Below are 22,500 nucleotides of genomic sequence, written 5' to 3'. Positions count from 1 at the left end.
TGGTACACAGGCTAATGTGAATCACATTTTAATATAAAATAGAAAAGAAAAAATGAGTGCCTTCATGAATTAACTCTGACTTGGTAGTTGTACTTATTAAAAAAAATAGAGGTCTGTAAGTAAAGCACTTAACTCTGAACTTTGAAAAAACATTACCTTGTTCTTTAAAGAAGTCCTGTTCCCATGAAGTTGCATGTCCAAAAGGTGTTTGAACACAAGCATAACCTTAGAGTAAGACAAAAGTGTAAAACATCTGCTTCAAAAGAGGATTCATGCACTCTAAGATGACTCAATGGAACTTAGATTTCTAAATCTTTGGCTTAGAGATATTAAATTCTCTAAGTGCCCAGGTACCTTGGGCAGGTGACTGTCCTTGTAAGTCCAGGTGGTTCTATATGTACCCAGGACTAGCACCTCCCTCTGCTCATGTCCAGAGCTTCCAGGGTGTGAGCAATGGACCTGAGGGCTGAAAGCAGGATTTGGGAGCTCAGCCAGATGCATAATAAATATTGCAAGACTCTGGTCTTAGATGAGTGCTGTATTGGATGTAGGTAGAAGTGCTTTGTTTAATCAGGACCGTGGCACTCTAGGAAATTCTAGAGTGATCATATCTGTAATTCATTTTGCTTCTGTTCAGCTTTTGTGAGTCCTGTATATTAGCCAATTGTGAAATATTTGGAAATCACATCATTGAAAGTAAGATTTCACATTTGTATTTTCCCCTAAGTGTATTTAACTGTTAATGAAAGCCATGGGACTGAAAGCTGTTGAGACAGAAATCTTATTCAGGAGACTGGAGCTGCAGTGCTCTCTGACTCATTTGATCCTCCCATGTCTCCTTTGGGATTTAACCGTTTTTAAAAGGAATTACAGATAGCAGTAGAAGAATAGCTTTGTCACTGACTATTCATTCCATGGTGTTTCAACATAGGGCACAGATTAATGTAATTTATTGTGTTGAATTTTGTTTTCTGGACATCTGTTCAATATACCCAAACTCCTCCTCTATAAGACTCTGAGGAGCCATCATTTGGTAGCAGCTAGAAACCATCGGGCTGGATATTCACTGGTGACTTGGAGGTATAACTCTTTATGCATTGGATCTCCAGTGCCCTGAGCTATCCAATTGTCTGTGTCAAATAACCCCAATGTGCCTTGTGTCAAATATTACTGATGTCACTATTGACATTGTGTCAAAAATGTCATACCTAATGTCTGTCACTGAAGAATGGTGGCAGAGTCAAAATTTGACAAAAAACACTTAAGGACAGATAATGGATGTAATGTGCCTCTTTCTCGTTCCCCTAACAGGGAACCAAGAAAATTGTGAGTGTCTGTTCAAATTTTCTTATGCTGGCCACACTGCATGTTGTACATTTCTAGCTGCAGAGATTTTAGATGTGAACATCTTCAAAATATCTTAAAAATATATAGGGGAAGTTATTCAAAACAAAATTACCCCAGTTAGCAGGCACAGCTGCTGCTGGTGACCAGCTCCAGGTTGGTCCAAGGCAGGAGATGGCTTCAAATGCAGAGGTGCAATGAGGCCCAGAGACACTGGGCCATGAGAATGACAGAGGAGAAAACAGATTTGGTGACTCTCATTACTTCCCTATATTGTATATATAGTTTATGTTTTAAAGTGTTAAAGCTTTTTAAAATTTGAAGCTCATGATCACATCTTAAGTGATATTCATTGGTGGAGAGAAGGTGTTATTCCTATGGTCACTTTCCTTAAACTTTTCTAAACAGCTTCATGAGGCTAATTCCTCTAGATCACCTTACACTGTTCTAAAACTTTAAGGGTAGGATCTCTTGCCTGTGTGGATGTAGCCAAAAAAATACTTAAAACTGTGTCCAAAGAGAGACATTTTCAAGCTCTTTTGCTTATGGGAGTTACAGGATAATTTAAAGTACCCTGATGCTGATTTGTAGATTTTTAGGGTTTTTTTTAGGAGTTGAGTATTTTGTTTTTAATTAGTAGTAGCTCCTGAGTCGGTCTGGCTCATGGAATCAAGGTCTGTATCCCTTCAGAGGCAGCATCAGGAAGTTCTGCTGTTCTCAGATTGGACTGTGAGCAGCAGCATCTGGCAAGAGTTTGGCTTTGAGCAGACAACTATAGTTATTACAAAGTATTCCTGTTAAGTAGTAGTAGTAATAAAAATAAAATTATAGTGGACTGTAAAGCAACATTCTACTCTGCTCCTAAGCAACTGCCTACAGTTTTCTCAAGCAGATGCCTCATGTTGCCCTGAAAGCCCCTGGGCTCATGTGAAGGAATGTCTGCTTGTGCTGTCCAGGCAGTTGGTGTGATTTGTTAGAGCCACGAGGTCAAATCTTCCCAAGCAGTAGAGAAATGCTGAGAGACGGAGCTTGATGTAGCCATCAGAAGGCTGACACGTCCTGAGCTGGTTTGGTTTTGCAGAGCTTTTCAGGGAGGGAAGGAGTGGGATGCAGACAGTAAACATCCTAATGTCTGGGTCAACATGCAGAATCAAACACTGCTGGGCTGCTCTGTGTGTGAGTACCTGCCCTGTGCCCTACCTGAGCTGGCTGCTGCTCACAACCCCATGCACTGGGACTGTGAATCACCTCCTGCTGGACTCCTGTATGGGTTCTAAGACTTTTTTTTTTTTTTTTTTAAGAGCTCTGAATTTTGAATCCATACTAAAATTACGTTTCTGAAACATCTTTGCCTAAAAAACAATAACAAATAGAAATACAATGCTCTCAGATCACGAATAAAAGCTGGGCTGCAGGAAGAGTAAAATCCTTCAGTAGAAATACTCAGGAAGGTAACAAGAACATAGAGGCAAAGCATTTGCCTAATTATCAGCATAACTGGATGTAACAAACAAGGAATAAATCACTTTTTTGGCTTCATTATGTTAAATTAAAGAATTCAGTCTTGGGCATTTTGCCTCTGAAATATACAGTATTTTCAACTTCAGAGCTGCCAACATTTCTCAAATAAGTGAAATGGCTCAGGTGATATTTAAGATGATTCGGTGTGATGATGAATAGCTCATTTACCATCTTACATTTAAACTCAGATCGCATTGAAGTGTGTGTTTGAAAGTCTGGATGAGTACATCTGGACTCACAGGCAGGTTGTCTTCAAAACAGCAAACAAGAATCTTCCAAAATTTTAATGGGAGTTTTCATCATCGAGATCTTGTCCCTGAAAGACTCCTTCCCACTTACAGCCCTTCATTGCTTTGAGTGTCCCATGGTCCCTTATCACAAGAGACATCATCTGTTAGGGCCTTAAAAATAGGTTTATTTGAATGAATAAGTAACATAGGAGCTTTTCCTGATGTAGTCTTGGCCTCAAAAGTGACAAGCATAGGAAACAAAGGAAGGTGCTCAGCTCTACCTCTGTAGATCTTGGTTCCAATCTGAATAGCGGGATGGAACTAAAAGGAGAGAGTTTTCTTTTCATCCTTTATAGATTCCATCTATTAAAAAGTTTTGTTTAGACGGCCATAATTGCTAAAGCTGTTCTCTTTGAATAAAGAATATGTATTTTGGAATTTCCTGAACTCTTTTCCTTTTGACACTCAGATGCAATGATGAAGTTGAAGGCTAAATGCTTTCTTTGATTAAAAAAGGGAAAAGGACAACAAAAGGGTAACTCCAGCAGGAGCGGGTGAATAAATGTGCTCTACCAGAATAACTGAGCCTGATGTTCAGGATATTCACTTAGCATGTGTGAAGCTAAATTCCTGAACTACCTTTTCAGAGCCAGGCATGAATGTAAGGCTCTCCCATTCAAGAGGAATTTCCTAATTTCATCCCCCTATAAGGTTCCTGTGGGTCCTTTGTTTTCCTTTTTCTTTATTTTCCTGACCACTACTTTTATGAAATCCTGGCAATGCCTATTTGTAGGGCCTTCTGCATCTGCCTGCTCTCTGTAGCAAAGGCATAAATTCTGAATTTGTAGTAATTCTAAAAACATTAATTCTCATAAAAGTTAATAGCCAAACATCATGTTTGACAAAACATTTAGCATGGTCAACTAAGATGGTTAAGTTTGTTTAATACACAAATATAGTATGTTTTTATTCATTTAGTTTAAAATTCTCTTCCTCCTCTGTAGTAGTTTGTTAATGAGAATACCTGTATGAGTATAACAGTAATACTTTAATGGTATTTACTAACATAAATATTTGCTTTCTAGAAGCAATGTTACACAAAATTCCTCAACTGCAGTCTAAGCAACTGCTGGAATGTTTGAGGTAAGAAACCTGACCTTTGGGGAGGATCAACATCAGGAAAACAGAGTTTCCACTGTTTGTGACTTGTGTCCATAGTGAAGGGGCTTGGAATGGCAGGAAGGTGACTGACACACACACAGAGTGTCACTGCTGAACCCCAATGGAAAGTCTTGCCATTATAATGATATCGGTTACATCTTGCGTGAATTTCAGCATATCCTTGTACACTCAAAACAGTCAGTTTGTCAAGGTCCTTTTGTAATAGATAAAGGAAAATAAATAGAAAGAGACATTCATTTATACTAAATGTTAGGAATTGCAAAACCTGTATGGAAAAGAATAATTTTGAGTCAGCTGCAGCTGAAATTATGTTAGCTGCCACTTAAAGCAGAACAAAAAATTCTTCTCTGAGGCATCGTCTTTTCCACATAAACTCTGCTCCTTCTCCCTCAAACTCTTTAGTTGCCAGCCATTGTTGTGAAGGGCTTGCATTCAACATGCATCACAACGTGTGGTGTCCAAGTGGCTGCAGTTGGTGCTGCAGGGACAGTCCTGGTGCACAGTCAGGGCAGCTCTGTCCAGCTCCCAGCCGGGCAGTGAGGGACAGGGGAAGGGTGAAGTGTCTCCAGCCCTGTCTCCACTGGAGCCAGTCCAGGAGGTAGGTGAACATACAGGAGCTTTCTAAAATACTAAACTCCCACAGGTTTATTCTTGGAATGCAGGAGTTTTGTATATTCAGGTGAGTGTTGACATGAGACTGGGGCAGGAGCAGTCAGCTGGTAACATTTTTTCCAGGGTGGGCTTACAGTTGCAATCTGGAATGGAGATATACTTTATTTATGATGCCACTTCTCTTACTCTAGTTATTTTTTTTTTTAAGGATTTCTTTGCAAAGGGTCTTCTACTCTTTTTTCTTCCTTAGCAAAGTACTCCTACTTAGCTTATTTATTTTTCAGCTTTAAAACATCAGCATTTTATAGATCTGAATTTCACAATGTGAGGATGATTGCTACGTACAATTTGCAAAATTGTGATTAACCAGCCCCTGTTTCGAGTCAGTTCTCCCTAATTCACAAAAGGCTTCCAAGAATAGTCTGCACAAAATTCAGTGTGCAAATTGTAGGGCAGATTTTTAGAGGGCAGTTTAAAGAATGAAGTCCTAAGGGTTTTATCTATATTTATATCTCTTGTTAAACCAAACTCTTATGTAAATGTTACAATCTGTAAATAACAAGCTGAGCCGCTTTCTTCAAGGAAAGATTGCATCCACATTTTTTGAGATTTGGCAAAATTATTAACTTGCACAATAGACTAATATACAAGTATATTTGGAAGCAACTAACGCTAGCCTGTGTCTTCATCTGTATTTTATGGATATTTAAAGGTTTAAGAATACCTAGACCTTTCATTTTCCTGTAAAAATTGTCTCAAATTGAAAAACACTGCCCTTAGTGATGGCTTGAAAAAAATGGAGATAGCTTTTGTATACTTTTACTTTTTATAGCCATTAATGTTGTAGTAAATCTTGTATTATTGTATACAGTCTAGATTATTCTTCATTCTTTTGCCTTTGGACAGGAAAGAAATTACTGGCTTCCATCAGTGTTATTGGCAATCCCCATATTCTGACATCTGTTCCTTTCTAAACATTTTACCAACCTTGATGAAATGTAGTTTAGTGTTAGAAACTGACTTGAAGAAGAAATTGGATGATAAAAAAATAACATTGATTAAACACCAGAAGTAATTTACCAATGACTATCAATATTTTGATGGCCATTGCAGTTTATTGCAGAAAAGCTAGACATCTTATAGTAATTTTAATCATATATAAATCTTTGAATTAAACTGCATAAATGAATTCTCATTTTTTAAACAGAAGGATGAGAGACTGATCTTAGTCAATTTTAATCAAACTCTTTGAGCTGTAGTCCTGAGAATGTTTGGGGCATATTTTACAGAGGCCGTGCAATGCACAACTCCCCAAATTAAAAATCTCAATTAATATTTTCTAATAAACAGTGGAGATGTCATTCCTGATGTTGTTCTTTCCATGGAGCAACACTGGGATTTGCCTACTCGCACCATATGCTGGAGTAAGGGGCACTCCAAAGGGCCTCCAACAACAAGGGTGGTGGGTTCTGGTAAACCACCAGCTTTATTCACACCCCTTTTTATTAACTGTGCTTCATTAAAGTAAAGAGAACTAAAAGAGAAGTGATAATTCCCTCTCAGGAGCCAAGCACAGAGCAATTATGGTGTGTCTTCCCCCACTCCATGGGGTGGCGAGCTGCAAGAGGAGCCTTGCGAGAGGTTGTTGAGGGCTGGGGCAAAAGCAGGGGTGAGTGTTTCATTTCCAAGGATTGGAACAAGTTAATTACTCAGTGAAGGAGGAGGTATGAACAATATCTTCTTGGCAAGGGAAGTATGTGGGAAATAAATTGAAAAGGGCTACTACTGAGTGTGTGTTCTGATATTGTGAGAGGCAGACGTACAAGAGGATGGGAAGGTGTGATTAGATATTTGCAGAAGCACTTAGCAACAGTCTCAGTGGAGCTGTTGAAATTCATGGGATTTACTGTGGACTAGTAATGTTTGGGAGCAGAGTTTGGGCAATGCTAAACTACAAACCCCATGCCCTGTGCGTGGATTCTCCCTGCAAGCTTCTTAGTGAAGCTGTAATGCTTCAGAAGGGTGTGGAAGACACATTTCTGCAGCTCTGTGTGTGTCTGTGGACCTATATCAAAGATGAAATTGCAATTCTTGATGAATTCACTTCATCGCACCAAGATTTTCAAAGGTGGAATTACTCCTCTAGTGAAAAGGTCTTAGAGGACTCCCAAGCTAGTTTTTGATTTCCTTACCTTTGAGAGAAACTTGAACCATGATGGGTTCAAGGTAGTTTCTAGGCTGCTTGAAGTGGAGGGGATTTGAGAGATTTGTTTTCTCCATTTTACAGAAAATTTTAATTTGAAGGAAAATTTTCTAACATACCTCCTTTAGAAGATTCACATTTATTATCAAAACAGTTTTCCTTTACTTTCCCCAAAGTCATACGTGGCAAGAGTACCTGAAGGGTCTAGATTAAAGGGGTGTATAAACTGACAATTTTTGGGTTCTAATACTCTGTGCTAATCATAAAAAAAAATCATACATTTTAGCCAGAGACCTCTCAGCATGTTTTATAAATTCATTCAAAGATGAATGAATTCTCACAGTTCCTTGCTGAGGCTATTTAGTAGAGAAACTAAACATTATAGACAAAATGTCACTTTTTGAAAGTGCATTGTTTTTCTTAAAACTGATTTTTTTTCTATTAAAAACAGGTTGGATTCAATTGTGTTTATACATATACCTACCTGGAGTGCAGTCTGGTGGTCAGGAGACTGTTCTGGGAAATGGGGATGACTCAGGTTCATGTCATTCCTGAAGCCGAGTATCTCCGAGTTAATATATAAAAACAAGAATAAAACAATTTCTGAACCAGGCAAAGGAACAGGACTTGGCTCTTCCCTACTGTAGTGTGTTCCTGTAACCACCAGGAGACAGGGATCTTCACTCTGTCTTCCAACAAACTAAAGTCAACATCTAAAAATTATTTTAATGCAGCTCTGTGAAAAAAGCTTTTTGAAGAAATGAAAAAATTCTACTTAATTCCCCCCCCCAAAAAAAAAAAAAAAAAAAAAGACAGGAATTAGAGAGACATGAAAGAAAATTGCCCTTGTGTGGTCACATTTAGTAACTTTTGTTCAAGGAAGGGGGAAATTGAGAGGAAGGCTCAGTTGTTTGCCCCGCTGTCCCACAGCTCAGCCAGCAGGAGTCTGAGGCTGGCCCCGGAGTGCCATGTTCAGGCTGGGGCTGCCTGCCCTCCTGTCAGACACAGAGTGCCTGGTGGCCTTCCCCTACCCTCTCCCAGGCTCCCTTTAACATATGGTCTCAAAGCTGTTGACGTTCACCTGCTCAGATATCTGTACAAACTACTAGTAGGAACTACATAAATATCTAACAGATGCACGCGCTCACCCTGGGATTAATGCATTCTGCACTCGGACCCGTCAGCATCACACCCCTTCACAAAGGCATTTTATTTTTTCACTTGCTCATGTGGTGTACACCTGTGACATGCTGGCAATGCACTTGCTTGCAGTGAGAGAGCCCCTTAGGTTCAAAGCTATCCTTATATCTTTGTTCCTTTATGCGTGAACCTTTTGAGGTTTTCTCTTAGTGTTCAAAAGGCTTGAGCGTGGCATTACATCTTTAAAACCTCTCCTGACCCTTTTTTGAATATGCTGAATATAAAAGCAGAAACAAAGCAAGGAGAACTAGATAAATAGATGCAGAGAGACATCATAAGGAAAAAAAAAAAAAAAAAAGCTCCCGAGCTTGCCAATATTACTTCATGCTTTTTATTGCAAACCTGTAAACTAACAATAGCCCACCACCTCACACAGCTGGGTGTGCAAATTGAAGGTGTGCTGAATGTGTGGGCTTTCCAAATGTAGCACAATAACAGCAACACCTGTGCTAAACCACTTTGCATTGATTTTAATTTTTTTACAATATTTGCAGTCCTTCTCTTTTTAGAAGTCTGTATAGCGGGGAAAAAAGAGGACTTGACAGGGTTTAGTTTCAGTTTTAAGACTTGTCTCTCAAGGTTTGATGGACCTGTTAGAAAATCATGTGGATTTACATGTACCAAACCAAATGTAGGACTGAGTCTTAAAACAGAGAAAAAACTGTTCTTCTTGTGGATCCAGCTTAGCTGATGTACATTGGCTTTGGCTATCAGGCTCCTTGCAGCCCAGTCCTGGTTGGTTGATTTTCAATTTTTTTAACTAAGCAGCCAGTGTTTCAATAGCCAGTTACAGCAACAAAATGGTTAAGAAAAATAGTAATAGTCTGTAAGTGTATATCTTAAGGCACAACACTGATTTAAAATTATTAATATTCAATAATTCATGGTTGTTTAATGAAATGACATATCAAATCAGAAAAAGTAAAAGTGAGAAATTTCTGTAACTTAATTCTCATCACTGCAGAACCATGTAGTTACTATCACTGCTATTATTATCTGGTAACATAGATTAGGTTTATTGTTATGTTTAATGTTAAATTTCAGGTATAGAAACAACATACTTTTCACTGCCAAAATATTCACTGTAACATTCTGGGCTATGAATCTGAGAATTATAAAGATGGGCACCAGAGTAAAAATCTAAGCATACCTTTTTGGTCACTTTGTCAGCAGTATAAATGGGTCCAAGGGTTGCTCACAGGGCTAGTTAACCTTTTCTACTTTAACAGCAGCTGAATTTGAGGTTCTTTTTCACCTAAGTACCTACCAATTTATGTCTGTAATTCCTATTAATTCTGAGTTGCTCTTTCTTACACTGTTGTTACTTGAAATGGAAAATATTGGTTACAGTCCAAGAGAAAAATTTATAGCCTGTCATTGTAGCCTTGTGCTATTTCAATATAATAATACAAATGCATTCCCTCTTTGTGATAAGTGTATTTTTCCTTTTACTTTCTCATGCGATGTTCAGACCCTTTCCAGACTTACTTTGTCTCTGTGATCCTAGAGATTATAAATGCTCAAGGAGCCTTTAAAGATATTTGTTACCCTTTGAAACAAGGGAAGCAGACTCTCTTGTTCTCTGTCACACTCAGGCTGGGGCTGCAGAAGGCAATTTTTATCTTGTATAGCTAAAAGTTAGGGCTTGTGGTACTTTCCTGTTTGGTCACCTTATAAGCTTGTGGATATTTTCCTACATTTTCTATGGGAAACAGAGCATCCTCCAACAATAAGGAAGACAGAGAAAGTTTTCTGGGCCCAATCAAATTCCTGTTGATGTGCTTAGTGAGACAGAGATGGGGCTAAGGAACACAGAAGTGCTGCTTGTTTTAGAAGTGAGAAGGAGACCCACTGGAAAAAAATTTCTTTCCAGTAATCAAGGGAAGATGGGAGTCTCGCAGCAGTAATGTGGACTCCTCTAATTACCACTTCCAAGTTATTAGCATCTGGAGCCCTTTTTCCCTTTCCTATCTAGCAATTATAGAGTGGGACAGATTAGTGTGTTGCAGAAGATGTAGAGTGGACTAAGTTTCTCTCTGTCGGCACTTGGTTGTTTGCTGAAATTGATACTTTTAGCTGAAGTCCAGGCTTTTTACCTGCCCTTGAATCCCAGGCTGTTCTCTTCATAGATAATGGATATTCAAGGACCATGCAAATTGTTTATTTACTTCTCTGCTCCCTGCCCCCACCAGAGAAAAAGAAAAAAAAACGCATCTTAAAAAGCCAAAAAAACCAGTCAGACACATGTTTTGCACATGAAGAATCACGTCTATAGTAAAATGGGATCCATATGTGAGTTTTGGATATGATCATCAATGCTCAGTTAAGCTTTGCCCACATGCCAGGGTGTATAGGCTGCTGCTGAAAGCTCAGAATTTTCTTGCTAAATCACACACAAAATTTGAACTTGAGGTTGCAATAATGTCATAAGTTCATAGTTTTCTGTTGTTTCTTTCCTCATGTATAGTGTCCTTTGTTTATAACTCAAATCCTCTCAAGATTAAACTTTAAAAAGACTCTGTGATTTAATGGACTTAGGATCAGATTCTAACCTCCAGTGTGGAACAAGCCTGACTGTAGCACTCAATAGCAATAAAGGATTGTTTGCAGTTGTGAAGCAATGCCCGCCAAACATTATTTAGAAAAAAGATGCTGGGACTAATTTTTGCATGGATGAAATATTCAGATGAATGTTAAAAGACTGCGTAACAATAGATGGTGACATATACAAACGGTAAAAGAGAAATTACTATCATTCCAACATAACACTGCACGAATTTTTTTCTTTTCCCCACAGCCATAAATATCTTCAAGTTAGCATATTTCTTTATGTAAAGTCTTTTCCCATCTTGTACATATGTCCTGCAGAAGGATCTGGAGAGACTGAAAAACTGTCCTGCTTGAATCTGTTTGCAGTTTTAAAATTTACAAAGATAATTGACTTTTCAGTTCATCTTCCAAGTTTTGGACTTGTTCACGCATATACATTAATTTTATTCCTTCTTTGCACTTTCCTCCAAATAAGAGCTATCCTGCAAGTTTAAGATCAGATCTTTGCTGTTGCTCAGGTACGTTGTACTCCTCTGGTAGTGGAAAACCTCTGTGACTTCCCTGGCCTCCAGAGGATTTGCAATACCTTCTTTAGACAATCCTCAGCAAGTGGCAGCAGTAGCAGCAGTATTCCATCCCATTTTTCCTTCTGAGGCTATGCCTGGGGCAGGGGGAACAACCTGTGACTCTGTGATTAGTTCCTGCTCTGGTGAAACACGATGAATTGACCAGGGAGCAGTTCTGAAGCTTGCTCTACTGTGCGCCAAGTTGTTAGTGGGGAATCTGAAAATTATTTTGGAGACCAGTGTTATCACATCTCAGTTATTTCCAGGGGATAGGAAATGAGGTTCAGATTTTAAATATGGAAATATCCTTCCTGTTTCTGCACAGTTTAGATGTTTTGGGGCACTAAAGCTGTGTAATGTAAACAAACCAAATTTAAAAGTAAGTAACGCTCCAAGCAAAAGGGGGTTGAGGAAGGGAGAGATGTCTTTGTGGCATTTATTTTCTTGATTCTCTATCCTTGTCATCATGGTCTTGATCCTGAAATATATAGCAAGCTGCTTGCTACTAGCACTTTGTTATATAGTAACTTTTCAACCTTCCTTCTGGGGTTAGGTGATCTATTACTTTGTAAAGAAAACAGGGTGTTATTTCAAAAGCTGTGTTTTATTTTCATTTATAATTATCTCCACATCAGTCTTCAATCTGGAATCTTGAATTGGCCACATATGCACACTGAGTTGCATGTAAAAGATCAGTGACAGCAGTCACGTGATGCTTCCATACCATAATTATTCTCTGTATCAGGCTCCCAGTCCTTGAGAGATCTGAAAAATCTACAAGAAAGCTGGGTTTGAGTGTACCTGTGGGAGTCAGAACTCAGCTCAGATTTTTATGTCATCGATAAATAGATTTCTTTAAAAAGCAAGGAAGTGCCTTTAACTTCTTATTGTCTTACCTTTGTATTAGAGAGCAGTTTCTTAAAACAGTAGACCCACAGAAACAATGCCATCAGCTGGAAATTTGGTTCATGTGACTGCTTTTGTGAGTTGTTCTTGCATCTTCCCCTAAATGTTCTTGTTAAGTTTTGTGGCTTAACAATCATCTCTTCGATTCTTCTATGGAATGTATATTCCCCTCATCTGTTGCATAAGAAATCCATATGAAGATAAGAGGGTTTTGATTTTTCAGAGGGGAAATGGTTAAGCTGATTTTACTGAAGTGCTATTGCTTGCTGAAAGTACATGTATAAAATACATAGAAATAGCTTCATTTCCTATCAGGTGACCTGAATATCTTATCTATAAATATTTTATTTAAGAAACATATACATATTTTCATATCTAAGTTGATCTATTAAAAAATTGCCTTGACTCCATAAGCAATCCATACTTATATACCTCAGGTAATAATCTTTTCAGCAACAGTAGATCCCAGGGAGTTTCATGGGACTGAGCAGTATGTCTATAACTGTAAAATGTTATAGGCTGATGAAAATAAGGCTAAAGGAGATCAATCCAGGTAACTTTTCACTTGGCCAACAAGAAGAAAAGAGAAAATATTTTGGCTGCTCAACAGCCAGATCTCATGAGAGCCTCGGGTGGGAGTTCCTTTTGCTCTGATGAGGATGTGCCTCCTTGCAATGGCATTGCAGATAAATTCACAGAGATTTCTTTAGAAATACAAACACCAGTTCTTGCATGAACTCCCACATGAAACCTTGGTTTCATACCCTCCTAGAGAGGGTAACTGCCATATTGTGAACCTGCAGGACCCCTCTGGCAGGTCACAGAACCCCACAGTTGTGCCGTGCAGCCCCGGCGCTGCGGAGGCCAACTGGAGCCGTCGGAGGACGACATCAGCAAATCAGTGGCTAATAAAGACAGGCAGCAACAGCAGCAGCAGTGTTGGCCTTCTCCACAGCGGGGTACCACAGATGTTTCAGATAACAAAGTGAGCTTCGCTGACAGAACATGTGTGTAATATATAAAATAATGGGAACCGAAAGGGGGGGGGGAAAAAGAGGCCACTCCAATCCACCCATGTAAAAATGTTTTTTATTTATAAGAGAGCAGCTGAATACGAATGTTGTCTGCTCCCATAGAAGTAAAAAATAGCAGACTGATGTGGATGAGAGACTTCACATGGTTTCCAGCAAAATAGACAGTGCATTGAAATCTTTTTCTTGTCCCCAGACTTACAGCTGGGGCAAATCCATGCAATTTTATTTTCTAGTGATTATACTTTTTTACCTCCTCTGATCATATGTCTGTGCTGTGGTTGGAGGGGATCATGGCCAAAGTTTCCTGTGTAACACTGTGGAATGCTGGACAGTTTTTGGACAGGACCAACTTTACCAAATAGTTGCTACACTAAGGATTTTTGCAGGGTGGACCTGGACTATACAGCGATGATCCACAAGTACCTGGAAAAAATCCCATGAGCAGCTCTCAAGTACGATAATTAGCTGTGAACTGGAAGAATTACAGCAGAAATCCCTGTTTTTATGATATAATAGGCTTACTCTCTACTGTTCAAGTGTCCCAAAGTAATAAGATCAACCTCATAGTTGAGGAAACCTTGGGTGAAGGAGACTTTCACAGGTCTTTTCTGCACTAGTCCCAAGGGCACGAACAAGGAGCATGAACCAGGGCACCCTAGAAATTGCAGGGTAACCCAGTGCTAGTAGCTGGTGAGAGGTCCCACTGTGTAAGGGCCCCATGTTGACTCTGTGTGTGGCCTGCTGAGTAAAGGCCTGCAAACAGGCCAGGAAGATCACCTGGGATGCCTGCCCACGCCCCTCCATGCCTTCTCCATGTCTGTGCTGCACGGCCAGCGCTCATACACCACGAGAAAGAGCTGCCCAGGGGGGTGCAACTTGTTAGCCTGCTTTTGAAGGGTAACAGACAATGGGATTCTGCAGGGTGGAACAGGAAGCTCCTATCAGAGGCTAATAAATGTTTCCTTGTAAAATGGGGAGATGCTTATGTGAGTCCAGATATAAAGTGAAAGTAAGACAGCCCTCAGAGGAATTACTGAGGTAATAAATGTACTTACTAGGGCAGTGTGTGCCAGAGCAAGACAGAAATGGGCTAAGACCAGAAGAAAATTAGAACCTCAAGTGCACGCTGAAGCTTGGTGGTCAGATAAAATTCAACCCTTTCCTCTGAGAAAAGAGTGTCTGCCCTGACTTGATTATCTGGGATTGGTGTGGCCGATGAGAACAACAGTGTAGGATTTCTGCCATGTGTCCTGCTTTAAGCAGTAAGACATGAACACAGAATATGGTAACCAGCTGAAAGAGGATTTGGCTCTCAGCACATGCATATTTTATGTACAGATTGTGCTGTTGCAACTCCAGCACCTCAATGGGTCAGAGCCTGTTGGTGTGTCAGATCATTGCAGCACGTGGCTCAGCATCGCAGGGTGGCTAAAATCCCTTGAGACTGCCGGTGGGATCTGAGGTTTGGCCCAGCACAACGCCCCTCTGCATATGCAGGATGGTGACATCTAAGCTGTGAGAGGTGAGGACATACTACCACTCACTGTAAAGTCAACATGAAATCAGAGGTGTATGATCTACAGTAGATGTTTCTGCGGCTGAAATGTAACTACGGGTTAGGCAAATTGCTCCAAAAATCTTGTGGCTATATATGTGTTTGTCACTTTAGCAAGGTTTATAATTTTAGTGTTTCTCTAAAGCCAGGTATGTTAAAGTACGACTGTTATAATGTATTCCTTAACTGAATAAAGTAAAAAAAAAAAAAAAAAAATCCTGATTTTTTTTTTTTAATTAAAGTATTTTTTCCTACTCTGAGTAGCATCTTATAACTGAGATCCACCTTGAACATGTCAAGGTCAGAATTCAAGACACAGAATATGCTCATGAAGCTGCCCAACAAGATACCTTTATTCAGCCAAATTAGAAAACTTATGAGTAACCCAAAAGATCAGAATAGAGTCCTTATTGAGCAAGGTTAGGAGGGATAGAAACAATCGGCTTATATAGAGTATTTTTACTTCATAGGAATGTGGTTCTGATTGCTGAAAATGTATCCTTTGCATGAAGTACAAGCATAATCCTATGCCTACTTTGCCCTTTGAGTAAAAGTATGCTTAATAGCAATTTCAGGGGAAAAAAAATCTATTTAAAGCCTGTTGAGCAGAATATCCACTTATAGAGGGAAGCTATAAGTGAATAATGTTAATGGAGTTCTGTTTTGTAAAATGCATAGGACAACTAATAGAATCAAGCTCCTATAACAGTGAATGATTGAATTACATTTAAGAGAGTACCTAATTTATGACCTTTGAAGATAGTTTTATAGCTGTCTGTTTTTGTCAATCCTAGACCACCTTCATACAAAAGTTTTTAGAAATATCATCCCTCACTTTATATTATGGTCAGAGGACTTTTTGTGCTATTGTATGTCAGTAGTTCCATTAAAACATTTAAGTAGGCCAATTACTGAAAGGAAAAAAATGCTTTATGGAGAAAATTATTATACCTGTTTATAGGAGAAGTTCTTAATCTGGGAATAAATTTTGAGCAACAGGGAAGAGGAATGACCCAACCCAGGATCTCCTTAGAAAAAGAAATGAAACCCTATAAATACCAATTATTGAGTGGTTTTCCCTCCAAAGAGTGGATTTTTGAAAAGCAGAAGTTTGTGCACAGCTTCCGCCCATCACTGAGTTATGATGTACAGAAACATGAAGTTTTATACTCCTCTCACTTTTTTCTTCCCATATATTTTTACAGTATGTGTTTTGTTTTTTTGGTTTTTTTTTTTTTTCTGTGAAACTCTGCTTCAGTGTCATTTTGTGCAAAGGAAACCCTCAAATTTACTGCACACTTGATTAAAACTGTTTGTACTTTTATCAGTTTTAAAGAGGCTGCTCTTGCAGTCATTTGATGCTGGTTTTACCTTGCTCTGTTCAGGAAAGTCAAGTGAATTTGAGAGCCCTTCCACGTAGCATTGGAAATTATACAGAGATTCTGTGTGGGAATACCCTTCCATAACTCTCTGCTAAGTTTTACATAATTCCTTAAAGCATTCTACAATTTTGTTAGCTTTTGTGCGGGAGGCTTCTGCCTGCTGTGGTGTCATTGATTGCTCGTCCTAAAAGAAGGCAGAGAACAAAGGTGGAATAAGCTTCTAATCTTCTGGATCAGCCAGATGTCATTCAGCGGTATATGGGAATTTAAGGCACGGATCCTTAAGGAAAAAGGGCACAGAGAGGGGCTGTGAGGCTGCCAGAAGCAGCCCCTTCCTTGTGGCACCCCACTTGCCAGAGCGCTGCTGTGTCATGCTGCCTTAAATGTGGCTTTTGCCTGCTGGGTGCAAGGGAGCTCTCTGGGGAGCATCACATTTCCAGAGAGCTACAAATGGAACTGGCTTTAGGAATGTGATCATCTGATTAATTTTTTTTTTTTTTTGAAGATCAGTTTAGCAAGGAAGACCCTAGCACTTTATAGGTCTTGCTTGTTCGCTGTGAAAGCTCTGTGCTGTAGCTCTGAGTTCCTGTTGAGGTAATCTCAAAATTCTTACTGCTGCAGAACCAGAGCCAAAAGGGCTGGACTGCATGTGTACTGCAAGGAACAGACTAGAAAAAGGCTGTGAAATTTCTGTGGCTGATCATACTTATGGTTCTGTCCTTTACAATGTAAAGTAAAAAATGTATTGTTTTACACAGAAGCTCCATTATAGGTCAGGCCTTTTCCTAACCAGCCACTTGAGAGTGGCCCCACTTGACTCCCAACACAATTTACTCTGACCATTAGTTAAGGACTGTTTCTGCTCTGTCTGTGGTGTTCCCAGCTCCATATGGTGGTAGCTTAAGGCTGATCTAAGAGTAAACAAGAAGTGCAGGGTTTTGGTCACACAAAGGTGTGGGACTCAGTTCATAAAATTAAAGAAGAGAATAAATGCAGGGGAAATACTCTGTCTTTATTTCTCATCGGAAATGCCAGGAATTGGAGGTTAGGTCTCACCTCTTTTTGTCATGCTTGTTGGTCCATTATTTCAAAGTAAAACTCTTTTTTGTAGGGATTTTTTGTTATTTTATTGATGCTTTTCTGAAAATGAAGTTCCTGCACTATACTGTATGTTCAGTATTCACAACAAGGAGAGATTCTGGCTTTGCCCCAAACTGCTGACAGTCTCGATACTTTTACAGCAAGCATCTCTGGAGCACTGAGGAAGATTTTTTGGAGGATGAGAGGGAATGTCAGGCTAAAGTACCGTAAATAATTTATAGACCTCAGATAATTGTCCTATGACAGCTCCCAGTGCTTCCAGTTTCTTCCTACCACCCCTATTTTCAGCTATCAGTTATAGAATCTTGACTTAATATTGCTAATTGCATAGTAAACAGAACAATATTGTTTGCCCCAAGACAGATTACCATTTCTCATTACAGAATTCACATAGACCACAAATCATTGATACCATCTCCACCAGTTATAATAAAGTTTATCTTTAATCTGATAAAAAGCATGTACTGAATAATAACTGTTGCTCTTATTGTAAGTGGTTTAAAAAGCTGGGTAGTTCACTGAAGTTGCAATTCTGCATTTGCCCTAGCCAAGAGAGGTGAGAGTTGGGGACAAAAGTGGTCAGATTTCCAAGCATGACTCTGTGGGTGCAGCGTGTGTGGTGGCACTTGACAGCTGATGAACCTCTTACTGTTATCACAGTCAGCTAAACACAGTCAGTCCCACTTTCCCTGCATTTATCTGTATTTGTACTTGAACCCATTGTTCAGTGTGTTATGGATTTGCATCTTTAGCTTATTCACAGAGAATTAAAGTGCACTGGATGTTGTAAGAAGGTTTATCTCTTCAGTTCAAATTCTACAGATCCTCATTGGTCTGCAGGTTTCTGCCTCAGTCCTGAGATGAGCACTTGCACCTGCAGCAGTGCAAGGACAGGCACTACATCCTTCTGAAAAAACAGGTTCATTTTACTTATGTCTCACCACTGCTTATGCACATGCGTAGATGAAGAAGAAGTAATTTAGTATGACACAAACCACCAAAATCCATAAAGGAGATACCATGGCAGGAGTATGGATACTACAGTACTTTTCAGTTTTCTTACAAAGGTGCAAATCTTCCAGTAGTGCATTTCAATCTGCCCTGGTGGTGAATTTAGATACTCCTTAGGGAGTTAATCTTTTTGCCCTGCATGTTTTTATGTCATATATGCTGAGATGGAAGCAGTTGGATCATTGTGTGTCATTTTGAACAAGACTGGCCCAAATGTTAACTGTCGCAGCTGAACTTTGCATATTGCTACCTCCTTTCATTGAGATGAGGCTCAGCCACCAAGCTCAGCTTTAAATACAAACTTCCTCAAAGCCTAGCTCTGCTCCTGAACCAGGAAAATGCTAGTTTGGTGAGAAGTCCTAAAATCTGGAGCCAGTTTTAAAGTTCAGTGATTTCATAAGACAACTGAAAAATTGTGCAAGTCCATCAGGGTTTGGACCAGGGTGTGTGAAGTTGTGATTGAATCAGGTTCTGGTGTAATTCTGCGGGGAAGCAGGGATTCAGAAGGATTCTTTCAGAGTTGAACCCCAAACTCATTAAAATATTACAATAAAGTAATTAATGCACATGGCCACTAGACACTCTTAAAATGTAAATTTCACAGCTGTAAGAAATTAGATTTGTTTAAAAATAACAGAAGGCTCAAGTACAAATTATGGAGTAAAAGCCTATAAAATTTCAAACTTGGTTTTAAGGCACAGGATTTTTTTTTTTTTTTACTAGCTCATTTACTTCAGCACTAGTGTTCAGAAACTGAATTCCTTGTCTGCCTTTTGCCTCTGAAGTTGTAGTTAGGTACCAGTGCAGAGTTGAATAGTTATAAAGTTTTCTTATCAGATGGTTGGACTTTGAGAACAAGGCAAAATTTGCAAGGTGCCTGTGCCCCATCTGAAGCCCATCTTTGTTCAGGAGGTGCAGGCACAGGCTCCCTGAATGCCTGTGTGAGCTGTTTGCACAGCTGGGAGGACAGGTAGGAACAGTTGTTGGGAATGCTGCTTTTTCACTGCTCATGTGTTTTGGCTGAACTTGAGCAGAACTTGGCTGAACATGAGCAGAACTTGACCTCTAGGACCTACTCAAAGTGGTGAATGCCCTCAAATCATTCTGTGCCACAGAGGCCAAGAAAATTAAAGTGGCTTTGAGGTTCAGAAGCAATGGAGCCAACTGGATTTTTCAGGGCATGTAACACGTGTCTTTTCAGTGCAGAGGCCTTATTCCAGATTCTCCACTACTTTCTCACCCATTGGTGTTTACAAACAGGGGTCTGACTGTAATTCAAGAAAAGACTTTGACTAGCAAATGTCCAGCAATGTATTTCAGTCAGTTTCCATTTGAAGCAATGCTGAAATACAGGGCTCCACCATGGCCTCTTGGCACACCAGCTTCTGCAGAGTACTGAAATGGCTGAAGGAAGGAATTCCAGTCAGAATATGTTCCAGATGAATCCTGTCGGAGATCCATTTCTAAATATATGCTACGTGCCTAACTATTAAAAAGTTGAGATTATGACCTCTGTAATGTTATTTTAATGCTAGTTTTTAAAATGTAATTATAAATCAAATTGCATTTGAGATCTGAAGCGGACAGTAGTGAGCTGGAACACTCTAAGAGCTGCTTTTAAAAATAACCCCTCTCAAACTTTATTACTGGTTTCAGAAAGGGAAGTGCAAGTGGACTGGCCAGATTCATCCCTGCTGCTCCCATCAGCAGACAGGACAGCTTGCTAAGTACCAGTTGTATTCTGGTTTACAGAGACAGAACATGGGAGCTTTCATCTTTATCTGGAGATTGCACTTTCAAACTCTCTGGAAGCTTAAGTAGAAGACACAAGCTCATTTAAATCATTTTTCCTCCTTTCTTTTCTTGTTCTTTACTGTAGTGAATTTCCCTGAAGCTTAAGACTTCTAAAACATGCACAGTAACCAAAAACTGGAGAAAAGCAGGACATTATTGGGCAAGTGCAAAATGTTGGGGCAACGAAGCAATTACAGAGAAGAAATGCACTCAGTGGCTGTTGTGCTGGTCAATGGTATCTGTATGAATGTAGTTAAAAAAAAGGGCTGCAAAAGATACCAGCAGGACAGAGCTGAAGGAATGCAAGCATTCAGCAGGGTTGAAATGTTCTGTTCAAATAATGGCTATAATGATTTTGCTAACTCCATATTTCTTTTTCCCCCCTTTTAGTAAATGTAAATGTTTGCATTAGATACTCCTGTAACTTGCCTAAAAATTAACTAATCCACAAAGAGTGCATTAGAAACTATAGACTTTGAATTTCCATTTATATAGGCGTTGTTTAAGGGGAAGGAAGGGAAGGAAGAATAACTGGGTAGGTAGATCTGAACAAACAAGTCACAGGGACTCCTTAGGTACATTTTGGATTTTTTCTTTTCTTATGAATGTGCAAGGTATTTATTCAGTAGTTACTTACAGAACTCTTCAGTGAATAATGCATTTTAAAAATCTTTATTTGTAGAGTTTTTTGTTTTGATTATTTATAAATTTATAGTCATAGCTGGTTACCTAAATCATGTTATTTCTTCTGTTCCCTGATTGCATGAGTTACGTATTTACTTGATTCGATACACAATGTAAATTTTGAACGTTACAGCTGAACATACATCTCAGAATTTTTGTTTGGTTGCTCAGTTACATAAATCAGCCAGTTACAAGAGGGAGGGGACGTACCACATGATCTATTTAAGCAGCTAATACTTTAAAATTTTGAGATTATATATCTAGAAGTATACATTTTGACCACAGTATGTAGATTATATAAATTGAGTGGTATTATTTCTATTCCCTGATTAATGGTTGATGCTGTTACATCTACAGAATGAATGTCAATTCAAACTTCAATTTGAAATTTGAAGTCAATGAATATTTAAGCATTCATTCTAGATGTTGACTGTGAAGACATGCTAATATTGGTACAGCACATATGCTCCAAATTTTGCAGACAGACAAAAACAGAAAGCAGTTACGTGTTTCTAATGCTGTTAACTCAAAATTTTACTTTGAATTACAATGTTTTATAATATTTACTCAGGTCTCAATTTTACCCTCTTTTGCAGATGGAGAAACAAAGGCAAAGAGGTTAAAGGATCTCTCCTGAGCCCCAGAGTGTGTTGATGTCTGTCCCCTCTCCCTAGAGATGTGCACAGACTACTAGACTTCTCTGCTCTGGCTGCAGGTAAGACATATTCTACATACAATGGGATCAATTCTGGAATTGACTTAAATAATTCCAAGAAAGGTGGGAGAATCTAAGTGTATCATATCTAAGTGTAACATATCTAAATATACCTTTATTCTGGTTGAATCCCTGGAAATCACACCAAACAGACTATTTTCTGTTGCAGACATAGAAAAATCATGAATGCAATGGGTTACATAATAGCTAAAATAAATCTCTGCCTTTGACAAACATCCCTTTCCTGACAGTTGTTAAACAGCTGGTATGGTGGTGCAAAGACCTTTTTCTTTTCCATCCTCAAATGATACTTTTTAAGGGAAGGAGACCTAATACTTGTGACTTTAGATGTTTTTTATTGGTGGCAGAGGAGAATATGGATATGAAGGAGTATGTTTAGCCTTTGAATCATGTAGGTTGTGTTTGCACTGGAGTTGCTGCCACCCCTGCAGATGTTGTCCTTTGGAAGGCTCACAGTGCAGTACCACTGTGCTGGCTCTCCAGTTTCTTAGAAAGCTTTCTGGCATCTGAGCAAGCCAGTTCAAAGCTTGCAGGAAGTGCAATGCCCCAGGGACTGCAGTGCAGACATACACAAGGATTTCACTTCATAGCATCAAAAGTAAGACCTTCTTAATGGTGGCTAATATTTGCATGAGTAAGGATTACCAGATTTAATCCTGTGTGAGTACAGAACCCTAAAAGGAGGTCCTAGACTCGAATGGAAAGGGCAATGGTGTGGTTCTGGGACAAAGTGCTGCATCTTTTAGTAGGGCTTTGATCCTGTCACTTGTTCTCAGAAATGAACTGCCTTTCTTGTAGGGGCAATGGTAACACAGTTTACCCATGAATTTATCTGGATCCATTCAGGAAGTGTCATCAAAGCTGTGTGCCAGATCTCTATGCGGTGTAA

At 39.2% G+C, this 22,500-nt stretch overlaps 1 protein-coding gene across 26 annotated transcripts in view; it reads left to right on the top strand.

Annotated features, from left to right (window-relative positions):
* The window catches only part of ZNF536 (zinc finger protein 536), a 345,678-nt gene that overhangs the window by 81,176 nt on the left and 242,002 nt on the right, over positions 1–22,500 (top strand). For all 26 annotated transcript variants that reach the window (XM_038148352.1, XM_038148367.1, XM_038148359.1 and 23 more), the window contains one exon: positions 21,472–21,590. The gene's annotated coding sequence lies outside the window, so the exon portion shown is untranslated. The remainder of the gene's footprint in view (positions 1–21,471; positions 21,591–22,500) is intronic.

The sequence above is a fragment of the Motacilla alba genome, chromosome 11 (genome assembly GCF_015832195.1).
Source record: "Motacilla alba alba isolate MOTALB_02 chromosome 11, Motacilla_alba_V1.0_pri, whole genome shotgun sequence".
NCBI lineage: Eukaryota > Metazoa > Chordata > Aves > Passeriformes > Motacillidae > Motacilla > Motacilla alba.
This window is presented reverse-complemented; position numbering and strand designations above follow the sequence as displayed.